At 43.4% G+C, this 17,778-nt stretch overlaps 2 protein-coding genes across 4 annotated transcripts in view; one reads left to right on the top strand and one right to left on the bottom strand.

The window, feature by feature from the left end:
- Positions 1–4,895, bottom strand: part of Dcaf1 (DDB1 and CUL4 associated factor 1) — a 69,258-nt gene extending 64,363 nt beyond the window's left edge. For 2 of the 3 annotated variants that reach the window (XM_027933722.3, XM_071615673.1), the window contains exon 1: positions 4,726–4,888. The gene's annotated coding sequence lies outside the window, so the exon portion shown is untranslated. Of the gene's footprint in view, positions 1–4,725 lie in introns of all 3 variants that reach the window. The other variant, XM_071615672.1, reaches the window with a different exon arrangement.
- Positions 4,336–17,778, top strand: part of Rad54l2 (RAD54 like 2) — a 159,120-nt gene continuing 145,677 nt past the window's right edge. Inside the window, exon 1 of the mRNA XM_071615676.1 lies at positions 4,336–4,393. The gene's annotated coding sequence lies outside the window, so the exon portion shown is untranslated. The remainder of the gene's footprint in view (positions 4,394–17,778) is intronic.

Raw genomic sequence — 17,778 nt, 5'->3', positions numbered from 1 at the left:
AGCAAAAAAGTGAAGAAAGGAGAAGACACATTTCTGACAGGAATACAAAATGGTACCTCAACTATGGAAGTTTGATAGTCCCTGAGAGTTTTTTTTTTTTTAAACAAACATGGAATTACCTTATAACCCACAATTTCACTACTATATACCCAAAAGAATTATATACCCAAAAGAATTAAAAACAAATTGTTGTATGCAAATGTTCACTGCAGCTTTATTCAAAATAACTAAAGAATGGAAAAAACCCAAATGTCCATCATCAGATAAATGAATAAACAAACTGTGGCATATCCATACAATGGATATATCTTCAGTCACAGAAATGAAATACTGATACATGTTATAGATGTGGATGAACATTGAAAATAACATGTTAAGTGAAAAAAGCATACAAACGGTCACATTTATCATTATGATTGTATTTATATGAAACATCAAGAATGGGTATAAATCAGCTGGGTGCAGAGGCACACCCCTGTAATTCCACCAGGAGACTGAGGCAGGAGGATTATGAGTTCAAAGCCAGCCTCAGCAAAAGTGAAAACCTGTCTCTAAATAGAATACAAAATACGGCTGGGGACGTGGCTCAGTGCTAGAGTGCCCCTCAGTTCAATCCCCGGTACCAAAAAAAAAAAAAAAAAAAGAATAGGTAAATCAACATACTACAGAAAGCTAACTAGTGACTGTCAGAGATAAGAGGAAAAGGAAAAGGGGAATAATAGCTAAACGGGTAAGAATTTTCCTTTCCAGGTGATTAAAAACTGGCTTGAAACTAGAAAGAGGTAAAGACTGCACTACACCGTCAACATACAAAATGCCACCTAATTGTACACTTTAAAATGATTAGTGGTAAACCATGGGTGGTGGTGCATACCTATAATCCCAGCAACTGGGAGGCTGAGGCAGAAGGATCCCAAATTCAAGGCCACCCTCGATAATGTAGCAAGGCCTTAAGCAACTTAGTGAGACCCTGTCTCAAAATAAGAAATAAAAAGGGCTGGGGATGTGGCTCATGGGTAAAGTACCCCGAGGTTCAATTCCAAGTACCAAATAACATATAAAATTAAAATAAAATGGTTAGTGGTTAATTTCATCATGCAAATTTCCATACATATATATGTTTATTTATTCATTTTTCCATACTGGGGGATTGAACTCAAGGATGGTTTACTGCCACATTACATCCTCAACCCTTTTTACTAAGGCATCCAGGCTGGTCTCAAACTTGCAATCCTCCTGCCTCAACCTCACAAATCACTGGGATTACAGGCATGCGCCATCTGGCTTTCAATTTATTTTCAAATGTTTACAAAAAATACATTAACTCCACACATACACAGAATATAACAGATAACCAGTTTATTTTATTATTCTTTCAAAATTTCTATTTTAAAAAGCTTGAAAATCTTCCTAATAAAAAGGTGGAGGCAGGCAATGTGGCAGGCCTGTAATCCTAGCTCCTGGGTAAGTGGAGGCAGGAGGATAGCAAGTTTGAGGCCAGTCTAGTCTATACAGGGATATCCTGTCACAAAAACAATAAAAACAAATTAAAAATAAAAGTTGGAGGAGCTAGAGGTATATCCCAGTGAGAGTACACATGAACACAAAACCCTGGGTTCCAACACAAAAGGGGAATTAGAAAAAATTGAGAACCATTTATTTTCCTAATTTAGAGCAACTATCAAAATACATTGCCAAGTAAGAAAGCAAAGTGCTTTTTTTTGTGTATAACATACTACCTACTGTGAATTAAAAAGTGTATCCCCCTGGGAGGGAGGGGAAGAGAGGGGGTTGGGAGTAGGAAAGATGGTGGAATGAGATGAACATCTTAACCCTAAGTACATGTATGAAGACAAAAAAAAAAAAAAAAAAGTGTATTCCCCTAGAACAAAACATCCCTGGAAGAACACACAGGAAATGAATAATATTATATTATGGCAGGTAACTGACTAAGATAAAGATAGAGGACAGACTTTTCATTATACTTTTTTTTAACCTCATATCTTTTGTGTGTGTGTGTGTGTGTGTGTGTGTGTACTGGGGATTAAACCCAGGGGCACTTTACCACTGAGCTCCATCCCCAGCCCTTTTTATTTTTTAAATAAAAAAGGGTCTCACTGAGTTGCTGAGAGTTTCACTAAACTGCAAAGGCTGGCCTTGAATTTGAGATCCTCCTGTCTCTGTCTCCCAAGTGGTTGCGATTACAGGCATATGCCACCAAACCTGACTCTCACCTTTATATTTTAAAACCTTTCCTAACTTTCTAATTAAACTATAGAATGTCTTCTTTTCTAATACACTATTCAGCATAAACTATCCCAAAGTCTAAAATAAAGTCCATTTTAAAAACTTATTCTGGGACTGGGGTTGTGGCTCAGTGGTAGAGCACTTGCCCAGCATGTGTGAGGCACTGGGTTCAATCCTCAGCATCACATAGAAATAAATAAAGGTATTGAGTTCATCTACAATTAAAAATGTATTTTAAAAAAACTGATTGTGGGGCTAGAGCTTTAGCTCAATTGGCAGAATGCTTGCCTAGAACGTGTGAGGCACTAGGTTCAATTCTTAGTATCATATAAAAAATAAACGAAATTAAGGCACTCTGTCCATCAATAAATACAAAAAATTTTGTTAAAAAAACGATTCTGAGGCTAGGGATACAGTTCAGTGATAAGAGTGCCGGCCCAACATGCATGAGACCCTGGGTTTGATCCCCAGGGCTGCAAGGTGGGGAGGTCTGATCCTGAATCAAAAAAAAAAAAAAAACCTTTAGGAAGGTTACAATCCTAAAACAAATATCTATAAGCACCCTTCCTTGTTAAAACTGCTGTAACCCAGTGGTAGAGCATGTGCATAGCATGACAGAAGTCATGAGTTCAAAATCCAGTATTTTTTTTTTTTTTGGGGGGGTGGGGGGGTGGGCCAGGGGTTTAATCCAGGGGCACTTAACCACTGAGCCACAGCCCCAGCCCCAGCCCTTTCTTATATTTTGAGACAGGATCTCGATAAGTTGCTCAGAGACATTGCTGAGGCTGGCTTTGAACCTGCAATCCTCCTACTTCAGCCTCCCAAACCAATGGAATTACAGGCGTGCACCACTGGGCATGGTTCCAGTACCTTCAAAAAAAGAAAAAGAAAAAGCTGGATGTGCATGTCTGTGATACAAGCCACTCCAAAAGCTGAGGCAGGAGGATCATAATTTGGAGGCCAGCCTCAGCAACTTAAGGGAACCCTGTCTCAAAATAAAAATTAAAAAGGGCTAGGAATGTAACTCAATGTTAGAGCACCCCGGTTCAGTTTCTAGTGCCACAAAGGGAGGGGGGCGCATGTAATTGTAGAGTTTCACATAAAAAGTTAATAATCCCTGTGACATAAGAGATCATGTGCAACTTCATCTTATTGTACATGACCATCTCCTTTACAAAAACAATACAACTGGTAGTAAACCAATTCAAATCACTTCAATTTAATACATGGTTCATTCTCCTCTATTAAATTTAATAACTGCACGCCAGTAGAACAGTAAAACACTGTGTCAGCAAACTAAGCAAAAGATGCTGAATACGAAAAGATTTCCCTCCTTTCCCAAATTCTGTTACTTTCTTAACATCCAAAAATACACCACCACTCAAAAATGGGTAAGGAATACCCGCCATGATTTAAAACCCAAATCCTTCAGAAAAACACTAAATCAATTCCTAAAGTCTAAATAAACAAGCTTACATAAACCTTAAAGGTAAACTCCAATAAACCGGAAAAAAAAATTCAGGATGACGCTAACCAATGAACCTCACACTCTAAATATTAACAAAGCGTTCCCAACAAGAAGATGCTAGTGTAAACTAATAATTAAAACATGTAGACAAATTAAAAGGCTTCACTGAAAAGTCACAGGAAGTAGGGAAAAAACGAGAGCAACAGGACATGATTGTTACTTTTTGTAACTCAAAAAGTACAACAAACATTACAAAAACTACTTCTTCAACTATACCACTGCAGTAAGAGGAAGCGAGACAGAAACCGTCTCGGAAGAGAAGTAAAGTTCTCAGACATCACAACTGAAAACAACTATAACCCCTGGAAACAGAATCCCAAGGAAGCTTGGCGGGCAATCCGAGGTTTGCCTCCTGGGCGCCGGACCCGCAAACCTTTCTCTACACTCCCGCCTCCGTCACTGGTGGGAGGAGTTACTGAAGAGCTCCACCCCCGCGCCGGGTCCAAGAGTTGGGCGGGTGCAGGGGGAGGTGGCACGAGGCCGAGGGAGGGGAGAGCCCGCCCAGGTGACTGGAGCTGGAGGCGGAGACACAGTCCGGGAAGGGGGCCGCCGTACGGCAAAGAAGATGGAACCCCCCAGACCGTACGGAACGGAGACGCAAGAATTGGCAGAAAAGAGGTGACAAGGGAAATGAAAGGCGCCCCCCGCCTCCAGGTAGGGGCGGGCACACCCCTGCCCCCCACTCCGGGCGGAAGAGTTACTCTCGGGAAGCTTCTTAAGGGACTAGAGAAAGAACTGGAGGCCCCGCCCCCAGGCCAGGAATCCGGAGAAAAAGTCCTGTCAGGCCCCGGGCCCAGCCACTCCGGCGGCGCGGCCCGCCCCCTCCCCGCCGGCGGCCCAAGCAGGTGCCGCCCCTCCCCCAGTCCGGCGCCCACTCTCCCGCTCCACCGGCTGCGTGCCGTTTCCTTGTGCCCCTCCCAAAGAGCCATCTCCCTCCTTTCCCCACTCACCTTCCTAGGCGGCTCCGCCGCTTTCCCCCTGACCCCGCCAGCGGACACAGTTCACACACACTGCCTCAGGTCCCGCACTCACTCACCCGCACTCACACACACAGCGCGACCACGGCTCCAGAGCGGCCCACATATTATGCGTCACTCGCGTGCTACGTGCCCCGCGCGCGAGTGCGCGCGCGCCGAGTTGGCGCGAGGATAGCGAGCAGAGGGCGGGAGTAGAACGCCTAAAAGAGCGGAGGCGGAGGGTGGAAAAAAAAAAGAAAATCGAAGCGCCCCGAGGACGCCTGGGAAATGAAGTTTCGCGTCTAGGGACGCCAGTGCCGATTGGCGCCTAAGCTCTTCGTCCCGCGCATTGGCTGCCGGGACATGTAGTTTTCTACGTTGAAGCTAAACTGCCCTGTACTCATTGGCTGCTTGGGAAGACGGAAGCGAAAAGTAAGGGACTCGATTCTTCTACAACCGGACTGTACTGCTTGATACTTTTTCAGTGTTTTATTCTGCGCTGTGTGTCAGCGGAGAGGTTCTGTGTTATTCTCCTATTTCCCATATCATTCCTCGAATATACCAGGAACAAAGAAAATATTTCCCATGGGCATATCAGAAAGTACAGTACTCATACAGAAGTCTCTAGTTTTTTGTCTTTCTGTTAGACAAATCCTGTAGGAATCAATTAATATTTATTGCCAGTTACCATATGTGAAGAAGAGAAATGAAAAATCAAAAGCCCATATATGGCTGAGTGTGCTGGTATGCACCTAACAGTCGCTCTAGAGGCTGAAACAGGAGAATCCCAAGTTCCTATCCAGCCTCAGACCCTGTCTCAAAATAAGAAAAAAAGGGGGTGGGGGGGGCTGGGGATGTAGCTCAGTGGTAGAGCCCCCGGGCTCAATCCCCAGTATGGCGAGGCAGGGAGAAAGAAAAGAGCTTGTAGCTCAGGGTTAGAGCACCCCTAGGGCTCAATTCTCAGTACCAAAAAAGAAAAATAGATGAAGGCAGGCAGGACTGACCTCAAAGGTCATCTAATTCAATTTCTTCATTTAACAGTTGGGAAAAGTAAGGCTCAGAGAGTAAATGTCTTAACTAATGCAGCCAGTGAGCAGCAGAGTCAGAACTGAGTCTTGACTTTGATTCAGAGATCCTTTGTGGGAACATGAGAGATAAACATTAAGTCCACAATTGTCCAGAATCTCAGTAAGATCCCACAGTTCATCTTAGAGTCTGAGCAAGTTTCTGTGCATTCCCATGGTCTGCTGCCATACTCAGATTCCATAGTTAGTAATAAACCTGGATATTGGGTCTCTTGATTCCATTCCCACCAGATCTTATTTTCCTCTTTCCAGAGAGATCTTCCTTCCTCATTTAAATGTTTAACTTGGAGCAGCAGCTGCTCAAGACCCAGATTCTAGAATTGTGCTAGACATGTCACCTTTCTGCAACCCCTTCTGCCACAACACACAGCTCTCCTCCTGTGCTTCTTGAACTTTGCCTATAACAGCAATGGTCACTACCATTTACTTTGATCTTACAGCAAGCTTGCCTCTAAGCCAAGTATTTTAGCCACACTCTTTCACTACCACCCCATAGGGTAGGTATGGTTAACAGGTTTTTACAGATGAAAAATCTGAATCCAGACAGTTGAATCAGTGTCCAGAGGCTGGGCTCAACCTGCTTATGCCTTTTCTCCAATATTCCAGACAAATTTCCTACCATGCCTCCTTGGGCCATGAACCCAATGATGCATAGAAATGCAGTTCTCAAACTTAGATGTCCTCCCTCTGTCTGTGGTCTAGCCATCCCATGGTGACTGCCTGAAGTTCTCAAAGAGCCTTTGTGGGATCCCAAAGTGCAACTCACCAGAGCTCCTGGCACTGCTTCAGCTTGTCACCAGATGGCACTGCTCTCCTATAGAAACCCAGCCTGGGGTCCTGGGTTGGTGAAGAGAGCCAGGGGCATCAAGGAAGGAATTTGAAGAAGCCAGGACCTAGGAGACTGGGAAAGTAAAAGTAGGAGACATACAGGGCCTGTCCAGCAGCAGCTCCCTCAAGAATCTCACACTTTAACTATTGCAGCCTTCTATCCCTGTCAGCCCCCACCCAAACACAGAGCTACACACTTGCAGGCATCCCCAGAACCGTATCCTGAGAAGGGGAAGGGGCAGCACCCAGGCTTTCCTAGGTGCACACACATTCCAAGAGTACTCAATGGCACATTTCAAAGGATAAGTATTACTCACACATGCCAGATTAACAGACATGCACATTTGTGTGTTAGGTACCAGTCCTTACAGCAAACACTTTCAAACCTATGCATATATAAACACAAAGCTACAGATAATCCAGGTCCACACCAAGCTTGGTTCTGGCACATTCAGTTCTAAATCATCAGAATGAGATTTCTTGGCCTCTTTGACATAATATCTCTGGACTCTGTCCTGCCTTGCTCCCTTCTGTCCCTCCCTCCTTATGGTATATGCCTGATAAAGAAACCCCCATCTGAAAAGGGGAGGAGTCATGCTCACAGGGCTCCCCAGCAGCAGAAAAAGGGTAATCAGGGCCCAGACCTAGCCCCAGGACCAGGGCTACAATCTTAGATATGCTCTATTTGTCCCTATCCCAAGCTATCCATTCCCTGGGTTGGAAAATCCATAGTACCAGGTCCTCTGGACTTCAAGCTACACCTCCCTTCTCACTCTCTTCCCCTCCCCACCTTTCTATGACTGTTTCTTTCCTGGTGCCTCTTTCTAGGCTCACCTGACCCTAGTGCCACCCCAACAACTCCATGCTTTCTCCTACATTTCCCAAGAACTGGGAGGTGAGGCCATTGTCCCACAATCACTTGTGCTCTTCTTATGTGTCATTGGAACCACCAAGAATAGAATCAGGGCTGCCAGGTTCAGGGTCTTCAGCCTAGACAGAAAGTCTCAACTATTCACCAGGTACCCCTCCCCTGCCTGGGGGGGCCTCATCAGTTCTCCAGAAAAATTAGTAGAGGTAACACTATCCCCTTCTCCAAGAGATATGGAAAGTGACAACTCCTATCAATTATATCCATGTTTACCACACTCAGATTACAGAGAAAGCAGATGAGGCTCCAAAAAGACAACAGTGTAAGCAGGGCACAGTAGTGCTCCCCTGTAATCCCAAAGGCTCAGGAGGATCGCAAGTTCAAGGCTAGCCTTAGCAACTTATCGAGGCCCTAAGCAACTCAGTGAGACCCTGTCTCAAAATAAAAATCAAAAGGCCTGAGGATGTTGGTCATGGTAAAACACCCCTGGGTTCAATCTCATATACCAACAAAGAAAAAAAGGAAAAAGAAAAGACAACAGTTTAAGCCCCCACCTCATCCAGTTGATGCAGCAGCTATAGTCTCCAGAAGTCAGCCTGCACCTCCTGCTCTCATAAAGGGGCCAGGGATTCAAGTGAGAAATGAGGCAGTGGCCTCAATTTCTCATCTCTACCCAGTTTCCATGTACCAGGTTCCCAGCCAGACAGAGAAGCCATGTAATATTTAGTACACTTAAATTATTGTTTATCTGAAATTAAATTTTATCTGAATCTATATTTTATCTGTCAACCCTACCTCAGAGCCACTGCTCAGCCACAGACCCCAAGGACTCCCCTCCTGTGGCCCCCAGGGCCTCACTTTAATCATCTGCAAAATGGTTAGAAGCAAATCAGAACAGCTGCTTCCCAATGAGTCTTGTTAAAGATTATCTAGGTCTAAGCAAAGATCTAAGCAACTCCTTATCCAAAAACATGATCTGAATGATAATAAGGCTCAAATTTCGGGCTGGGGATGTGGCTCAAGCGGTAGCGCGCTCGCCTGGCATGCGTGCGGCCTGGGTTCGATCCTCAGCACCACATACAAACGAAGATGTTGTGTCCGCCAAAAAATAAATAAATATTAAAAAAAAAAAGGCTCAAATTTCCAGCATCTGGCCTTCTCTAACACCCTTGCTGATGAATAGGGATGCAAAAATAGTATCATTTACTCTTTTGGAGTTTGGGGGAATGGATAGCACTGTGGTTGAGTCCAGCTTTGGAGACAGACAGGCCTGGGTTCCATTACTGGTATTCCCATTTACCAGCTGTGAACCTTGGTTGTTACTTCAGTTCTCTTGAACTTCAATTTCCCTACCTGGAAAATGGGGATAGCATCTCTTTTCCAGCACTGTTATGAGAATTAAATGTAAAGTGTTTAATGTGTCCCTAACACATAGTAAGTGCTAGGTAAGTGATAGCTATTCTTACCTTTGATTGTTCTTTGTCTCTCACTGTACCTATTGGAGTTCTTTAGGACTCCCTCAGCCCTGGATGGATTCTCTTTGTTCCCATTACTGCTGTCTGGAGAAGCTCAAGTTCTCTGCATTTTTAAATTTAATTAAATTAATATGTTGGGGGGGGTACTAAGGATTGAACCCAGGAGCACTCTACCACTGAACTATACCACTGCCCTCTGCCTTTTTTTTTTTTTTGAAATAGGGTTTTGCTAAGTTGCCAATGCTGATCTGGACTTGTGATCCTCCTGCCTCAGCCTCTGAGTTGCTGTGAGTAAAAGCAAAAGCATGTGTCACCAAGTCCAGCATAGCTCTCTGCATTTAAGTAAGAAAAAAAGCTCCATACCAAAAAAATCCCAGGGCACATTTTCAGAAAGACTGAAAAGTAATGGAACAGCCACTTTTGATCACCTGTCCAACTTCCTGTTCCATTAGAGAACCTAAAACTGAAAAGGCCAGAGAGTGGAGGCAGGAGAATCTTCTCTAGGCCTCCTTATTCTTGAAAGGGCTACAGCTAATTAAGGGTGAAGGGTAGTTAAGGTCAAGGACCCCTCTGAATGTGAAATAAAACATGGCACTCCTCCCAAACCAGCCTATCCACCCTGCCCTCCTGCAGAGAGGAAGCCCACGTTTGGAATCCTTGCACAGAACTTTCTTGGTTCTCTGGCAGAATAGTGATGTCATAATCAAAGTAGAGGCCAAAGGGGGTTTTCAGAGATGGTGTGCCCTGGACCACCCTCACAAGCCCAGCACAAAGCGGGCTTGAAGAGAGTTAAATTCTGCCTTCCAGATTTTCCCTGGGCCTAATCCCCTAATAAGGCAGGCAATTATCATCCTAACTCCTGGGAACCTGCTCTTCCCAGAGACATACTGCAGGTACAGTTGAAAGTTTGGGGACTAGGTGCAGGGAAGTTTAGAAGCAAGCATCCCCAGCTTTTTTGCCTCAGATTCATGAGGAAACAACAGTGGAGAGCAGTCTATATTGGCCATCAAGTTCCCACAAGCCCCTGGATTTTTGGCAATATTTATATATAGCTACAAGATCTTTCTATGGGATTCAGGGATCTCTGGTTGAATGTACTTTGGGAAATAACTGCTGGGGCTGACCCTAACGAAGATTCAATCCCCACTCTATCAGTTCTCTTCATTCAAATGGACCTAGAGAAGAATGACTTTGTCTAATGGTAGGAAGTTGGTCTGAACTTCAGTTTGAAGGACAAGAATACACCACCACCATCACCTGCAATAATTTCTGCCCCTCCAGAAACCTGGCTGCCATAGGCCTGGACCTCTGAGATATATCTGGCAATATATCCTGGAACTTCCAGTTAGGCCTGGAAGTCAAAGTCATCAAGGAAAAGCATTTCTAGTCATAGAGGGTAACCTGGGCACTTACCGCAGGGCAGCTCTTCTTCATTCCCTTAGAGGTGGGGGTGTCTCTATGGAAAGTTACATGATGTTCCTGAGGAGAGTTCCCTCTGCCCACCTCCTGTTTCACCAGGATCAGTCTTGCCACAAGATAGATTTTTGTGAAGTCACAAAGCTGTCTGCCTTCCCACTGGACCAGAGGACAACCAGGGACAAGTGGGCATGACTCGTTGGGAGGAAGGACTTCAAAAGCAGCCTTTGGATGCTTGAGTGTGGGGCCTGAAAGGAATCATTAGACCAGCCTTATATTGAGGTAGATGAGGGGATCTATCACAGAACTGGAGATGAGCACAGTTTCTCAGGTATCAGTCATTGCCAAAAGGTTAGATGTGCTGGGGCATTGTAGTTGTGGTCCTTGGTTGAGATCTCCTTGGAGAGGGGAGGATCTTTGATCCAACTGAGTCCATATGGAATTGCCATGGAAAGGGGATTAAGATCCCTGATCTAGGACCAAATCTTCCTCTCAGTGCCATCCATCATCCATTTGAATATTCTATTTCCTGGGAAAATTCATGCTACCAGATCCTGCTACACTGAAAAGCAGCCCTAGCCTGGTGCATTGGAACACTCCTGTAATCCCAAAGACTGACTCAGGAGAACTGAGGCAGGAAGATTGCAAGTTCAAGACTAGCCTCAGAAACTTAGCAAGGCCCTGTCTCAAATTAAAAATAAAACAGACTGATGGCTCAATAGTTAAGCACCACTGGGTTCAATCCCTAGTACCAAAATAAAAAGAAAGAAAAGCAGCTGTTGAACTGCTCAGAGGAAGAGAGGAAGAAACAGGAATGTCCAATGTCAGATCTCTCCAGAGTACAAGACCCCCACCTCCCCAGGAACCAACCCAGAGGAGAAAACAGGAAGAAGGGAAAATCTCTATTCCATAAAATATGGAAAGGCAATCACTGCTTTGGAAGATCATGGTTTGTATGTGGTAGGTGGGGAGAGCCACTTAAATGGAAACCTGATTTTAAAACAAACAGCTGGATGTGGTAGCACATGCCTATATGCACAGCAACTGGATCAGAAGTTTGAGGTCAATCCCAGCAATTTAGCAAGGCCCTAAGATACTTTGCAAAATCCCATCTTGAAATAAAAATAAAAAGGGCCGTGGATGTAGTTCAGTGATAAAACCCTAGGTTCAATTCTTTACACACACACACACACAAAAAAAAAAAAAAAAAAAAAGAATGAAAAGAAAGAACTGCTGGGCACAGTGGTACATACCTACAGTCCCAGAGACTCAGGAAACTGAGGCAGGAGGATTGCAAGTTTAAGGCCAGCTTCAGCAACCTAATGAGAATCAGCAGTCTCGTTAAAAAATGAAAAAAAAAAGAAAAAGGACTAGAGATGCAATCAGTGGTAAAGTGCACCTGAGTTTAATCCCAAATTCACACACACACACACACACACACACACACACAGAGCAAAAACGAAAAACCAAATAAAAGTTTCAAGTTAGGTTTCAAGCTCCAGCTCCTGTTCTGTGCCTGGTCCTGCACCCTGTGTGTCTTGTGCTGACAAGAATGCAGCACATGGCGTATATCACTGGCCCTGTTCTAAAGAATCCTCAATCTATGGACTGAGTGGACATGCTCAGTTGCATCCCTTAAAGAGAAGGTTGCTATTCCAGGAAGTGGTGGTAGGGTAGCCTGGAACCCAGGAGTCCTGTATCCCGGTCCAGGGCCCTATATTTTCCTGAAGTTAAAAACAGAGCTGGGATGGGCTGGGGTTGTGGCTCGGTGGTACAGCACTTGACTAGCACATGTGAGACACTGGGTTTGATCCCCAGCACCACATAAAAAAACAAAGGTATTGTGTCCATCTACAACATAAAAAAAAAAAAATAGCTGGGAGCAGTGGAACATTTATATAATCTCAGCTACTCAGGAGCCTGAGGCAGGAGGATCACAAGTTTAAATGAGGCTAGACTAAGCAGTTTAGGGTGACCCTGTCTCAAAAAGTAGGGGGCTAGGGCTGTAACTCAGTGTAGCATGCATGGGGCCCTGGGTATAATAAGCCCCTTCCTCCTGTTGCCCCAAAAAGGAACAGGGGGTTTTATTTCACTTTATTTATTGATTGATTGATTTTTTTTTTCAGCACTGGGGATTCAACCCAGGACCTCATGCATGTTACGCCAGTGCTCTACCACTGAACTACTTCCTTTTTTTGTTGTTGTTTTGAGACAGAGTCTCAGTTACCCAGGCTGGCCTCAAACTTGTGATCCTTCTGCCTCAGCTTTCCAAGTCACTAGGAATACAGGCAGGCACCACTCTGCCCAGCTTAATTCTTCATTTTTAATTTGGGGGTAACAATGTCTGCATTGAGGGTGGTTGCAAGGTGTGCAGCAGGAAACATCACCTTACAGGAAGGGCTCCAGAGACTAAGCTGCTAGCCACAGCAGCATTAGCCTGGAGTCCTATCCAACCCCCTTGGTTTTTACGCGAAGATCTCAAAGTCTAAAAGAGAATGATTTTTCAGGGCCATACAGCTATGATTGTAGCCCACTTAGGAGGCAGCCTCACATTCCACAGCCTTTCTGAAACTTCCCCACCCCCAAAATTTTGGAGATTGAACCCCAAGTCTATGTCATGCTAGGTAAGCTTTCTACCTCTAAGCTACATTCCCAGCCCTGGCCCTTTTTATTTTGTTTTGAGACAGGGTCTTGCTATATTGCCCAGGTTGGCCTTGAACTTGCAACCTTCCTTTCTCAGCCTCCTTAGAAGCTAGGATCACATCTGTGCCTGGCTCCCAGCAGCCTTTCTGTGTTGAGCTTTACTTTGCCTCATCCAAAAAAAACTGCTGAAAATAGCAACTTGGGAGGCTAAAGCAGGAGTTCCAGATCGCAAGTTCAAGATAAGTGTCGAAAACTTGATGAGACCCTGTCTCAAGATGAAAAAATAAAAAGGCTGCCAGGTGGGGCTGGGGTTGTGGCTCAGTGGCAAAGCTGAGTATGTGTGAGGCGCCGGGTTGTCAATAGACCTTTATTATAAATAAAACAAGTAAAAAAATATTAAGAAAAAAGAAAAGGCTGCCAGGTATGGTGGCACACTCCTGTAATCCCAACAGTTTGGGAGGCTGAAGCAGGAGGACCACAATTTCGAAGCCAGCCTCAGCCTTGTTTGGGGCTTGGCAAAGCCCTAAGCAATGAGACCCTGTCTCAAAATAAAAAATTAAAAAGGGCTAGGGATGGTTGAAAGCCCTTGGGTTCAATCCCTGGTACCCCAAAATTAATTAATTTAAAAGGCTGGGGCTCAGAGAGTGCCCCTGGGTTCCATCCCCAGTACCACAATTAATTAATTGAAATAAAAGAAGGCAGTGAGTATTTTAAAAATATTGGGTTTTCCTTTTTTTGTTATTTTTGATTGTTTTATTTTTGGTACTGGGGTTGGAACCCAAGGATGCTTTACTACTGAGCTAAATTCTCAGCCTTTTTATTTTGAGATAAAGTCTCACGAAATTGCTCAGGTTGTCCTTGAACTTTTGATCCTTTTGGCTCAGTCTTCTGAGCTGCTGGGATCACGGGTGTGTGCCACCACACCTAGCTTAACATCTTTCAAAGATCTTATTGGTGCCTGACTGACCCTTGAGGGAGAGGGTGTGTTCAGCTAATCTGGTCACTTGGCTCTGATAGGCTGTTTGTCCCAAGTTCCCTTTGATGTTACAGATACAGGTTCATTACCCTAGTGCCAAGAGTGTGGCCATCCTACAGCTGAGGATTACATAAGAAAATGCCACTCTGCCCCTGGGACCAGGACCTGAGGCTAGAAAGGAGGAGGACAGGAAAGAGAGATGCTCAGTTTTTCCTGTAAGCTTTTTTTTCCTACTCTTTCAAGTTACTGGGCACATAATATTTTGATAAAAAATAAAATTGTATTGGAAAATAAAACTACACGTCATCATAATATATTTGTCAAAATTCATAGTGCAACACTGAGAGTGAACTCCAATAAAGACTATGGACTTTGGGTGATAGAGCTTTGTCAATGGAGGTTCATCAATTATAACAAATGTCAGGGCTAGGGATGTAGCTAGAGCACTTGTCTAGTGTCCCCAAGGCCTGGGTTTGATCCCCAATACCATAAAGAAAAGACAATTTTTTAAAGATGGTACAAATGTACCGCTTTGGTACAGAATGTTAATAATGAGGAGACCTTGTTTGTGTGGGGGCAGGGGGTATATGGGAACTCTGCATTTTCTGATCAATTTTGTTGTGTACTTAACTCTTTTGGGGGGATATTGGGGATTGAACCCAGGGGCATTTTACAATTGAGCCACATTCCTGGCCTTTTTTTTTATGTTTTGTTTTGAGATAGGGTTTAAGTTGCTTAGGGCTTTGCTAAATTGTTGAGGCTGGCTTCAAACTTGTCAGCCTCAGCCTACCAAGTCACTAGGATTACAGGTGTGTGTCACCTGGCTAATTTTGCTGTGTACTTAAAACTATTATGAAAATTAGTCTATTTAGAGAAAAACCCAAGGAAGGAGGGAAGGAGGGAGGGAGAGAGGGACAAATCTGGAGAAGTTAGTACTTGCCTTAAGGGTTTTCTAGGATCACATGAGCTAAGGGGATATAGAACTTAGCCTGACCCAGGTGAGTTGACTTTTTATTTATTTATTAATTTGAAGAAAAAGATTTTTCCATGTTGCCCAAGCTGGCCTTGAATTCCAGAGCTCAAGTGTCACTCCTGCTTTAACTTCCCAAGTAGGCTTTTTATTTTTTTTAATTGCTATATCTGTGCCATGGTTCCCTCTTAACCAGCACTCATGAGAAGCAAATGGCAGGAACAGGCCCCTGCTGCTCTTTGTCTGGGTATGCTGAAGCATCAGAGGCTTTATCAGTAATTTACAATTACCAGTCCCTGATGGGGTCAGAATTCTGCACTCAGTTCAGACACCTGACAGTCACTGAACACAACACTTACTTTTTGCCAGGCCCTAACTTCACCCTTCAAAGTGTTCTCTTTGGTTAGGGATGTAACTCAGTGGTAGAGCATTTACCTAGCATGTGTGAGGCCCAGGGTTTGATCTCCAGTATCATAAAAAAAAAAAAAAGTATTGTCTCAATAATCCTATAAAGTAGGCATCATGATCTAATCAACAGATGTGTAAGCTAAGGCTCCAAAAAGTTCAATAACACATCCAAGGCTAACTCAGCTACAAGGACAGTCCTGATAGAGCGCCTCCTCTTTCCCAATAAAAGGGGCATATGGAGTGAGAATTCAGCCAGCACCTGGGAAATGCTTGGCCTATTACACTCCCCTACCTACCCTCTCAGTGGCCTGAGAAAGATGCTGCCTCAAAGGACAGCATCTGATTCCCAGAGGGGTTAAAACAGCCTGATGCTTCCACTGGGTTGTTGGGACACTGGCCCTGGGGAGGGAAGAGGAAGCATCCTAGCCTCTTTCTTAGGGGCTGGGATTCGGGATGCTGGAGCAGGGGGCCTGATTCCCCACAAATTTCAACAGGTTTTTCTTCCATTCCTCTGATCTGCCCCCTGCTCCTCCAACCAGTCATATTCATTTTTCATTTTTTTTAGTTGTAGATGGAAACAATGGCTTTATTTTATTTGTTTATTATTTATTTATTTATTGGTACTGGGGATTAAACTCAGGGGCACTCAAACACGGAGCCATATCCCCAGCTATATTTTGTATTTTATTTAGAGACAGGGTCTCACTGAGTTGCTAAGCACCTCACCTTTGCTAAGGCTGGCTTTGAACTCTCTATCCTCCTGACTCAGCCTCCAGAGCCCCTGTGATTATGGGCTTACACCACCGTGCCTGGCTTTATTTTTTATGTGGTGCTGAGAATCAAACCCAGTGCCTCACACGTGCTCTACCACTGAGTCACAGCCCCATCCCATTTTTTTATTTTTTCAGCTTTCTTAGTTTTCTTTCCATGTTGTATAAGTTTTGAGTTAGTCAAGCTAAGGCCTTTTCCTATCTTCCCTCCTCGGCCTCATGCCTCTCCTTGTGAACCTCTTGTCTGCCTCTTTCTCCGCAGGTGAGAAGGAGATGAGGAGAAAGAGGAACTAGTCTGGAGATCCAGACCTTCGGTGTGATGGCTGGGTACAATCTGGGAAGACATCCTGTAGATGGTGAGGTGAAAGACAGGCTACAAATAGGAAAGAGAAATGGATGGAGGGAACAATGGGAAGATGTAATTTTTCAAAATGTAATTTTTCTCACCTCCTTAAAAATTATGGGTGCATCTTCTGCAGGTCACTCATTTTTCATTCTTTCCTTTATTCATTGAGTTTCATATGCTGGGCAAGAAACAGGGTCCTATCTCATTTTTACAAGTTCTTTTAATTATTATTGGTGCATTATATTTGGATATACTGTTGGGATTTGTTGTTACATATTTGTACATGCACACAATATACAATATAACAATATAAATTGGCCAATATCACACCCCAGCGCTTTCCCTCTCCCTCACTATCTCCAACCCCTTTGTCTCTTTCCTCTACTGATCTCTTCCCTTTGATTTTCTTTGATTTCATGAGATCTACCCCCATAATTTTTTTTCATTTTTCCTCTCTAGCTTCTGTATATGAGAGAAAACATACAATTCTTAACCTTCTAAGTTTGACTTATTTCACTTAACAGAACATATTTTATGTAACATCCATTTTCCTGCAAATGACTTAATTTCATTTTTCTTTATGGCTAAATAAAACTCCATTGTGCATGCATGTTATATATATATATATATATATATATATATATATATATATATTACATTTTCTTTATTCATTCATCAGTTGATGGACACCTAAACTGGTTCTGTAGTTTGGTTATTGTGAATTGTGCTACTATAAGCATGGGTATACATGTAGTACTGTAATAGATGACTTCAGCACTTCAGGATAAATACCAAGAAGTGGTATAGCTAGGTCATATGGTGGTTCCATACCTAGTCATTTGAGAAAACTCCATGTTGATTTCCATAGTGGTTGTACTGATTTGCAATCCCACTAACAGTGTAAAAATATTCCTTTTTCTCAACATCCTCTCCAACATTATTATTTGTATTCTCAATGACTGTCATTCTGAGTGGTGTGAAATGAAATCTCAGTATAATTTTGATTTAATTGCTCATGATTTTGAACATTTTTTTATATATTTGTTGGCCATTTGTATTTCTTCTTATGAGAATTGTCTGTTTAATTCATTTAACCATTTATTATTTGGGTTATTTGATTTTTTTGGTGTTAAGTTTTTGAGTTCTTTATGTAATTTATTTATTAACCTTCTGTCAGTAGAGTAGCTAGCAAAGATTTTTTTCCCATCCTGTAGGTTCTCTGTTCGCATTCTTAATTGTTTCCTTTGTTGTGCAGAAGCTTT

Source organism: Marmota flaviventris, chromosome 8 (genome assembly GCF_047511675.1).
Source record: "Marmota flaviventris isolate mMarFla1 chromosome 8, mMarFla1.hap1, whole genome shotgun sequence".
NCBI classification, from domain to species: domain Eukaryota; kingdom Metazoa; phylum Chordata; class Mammalia; order Rodentia; family Sciuridae; genus Marmota; species Marmota flaviventris.
This window is presented reverse-complemented; position numbering and strand designations above follow the sequence as displayed.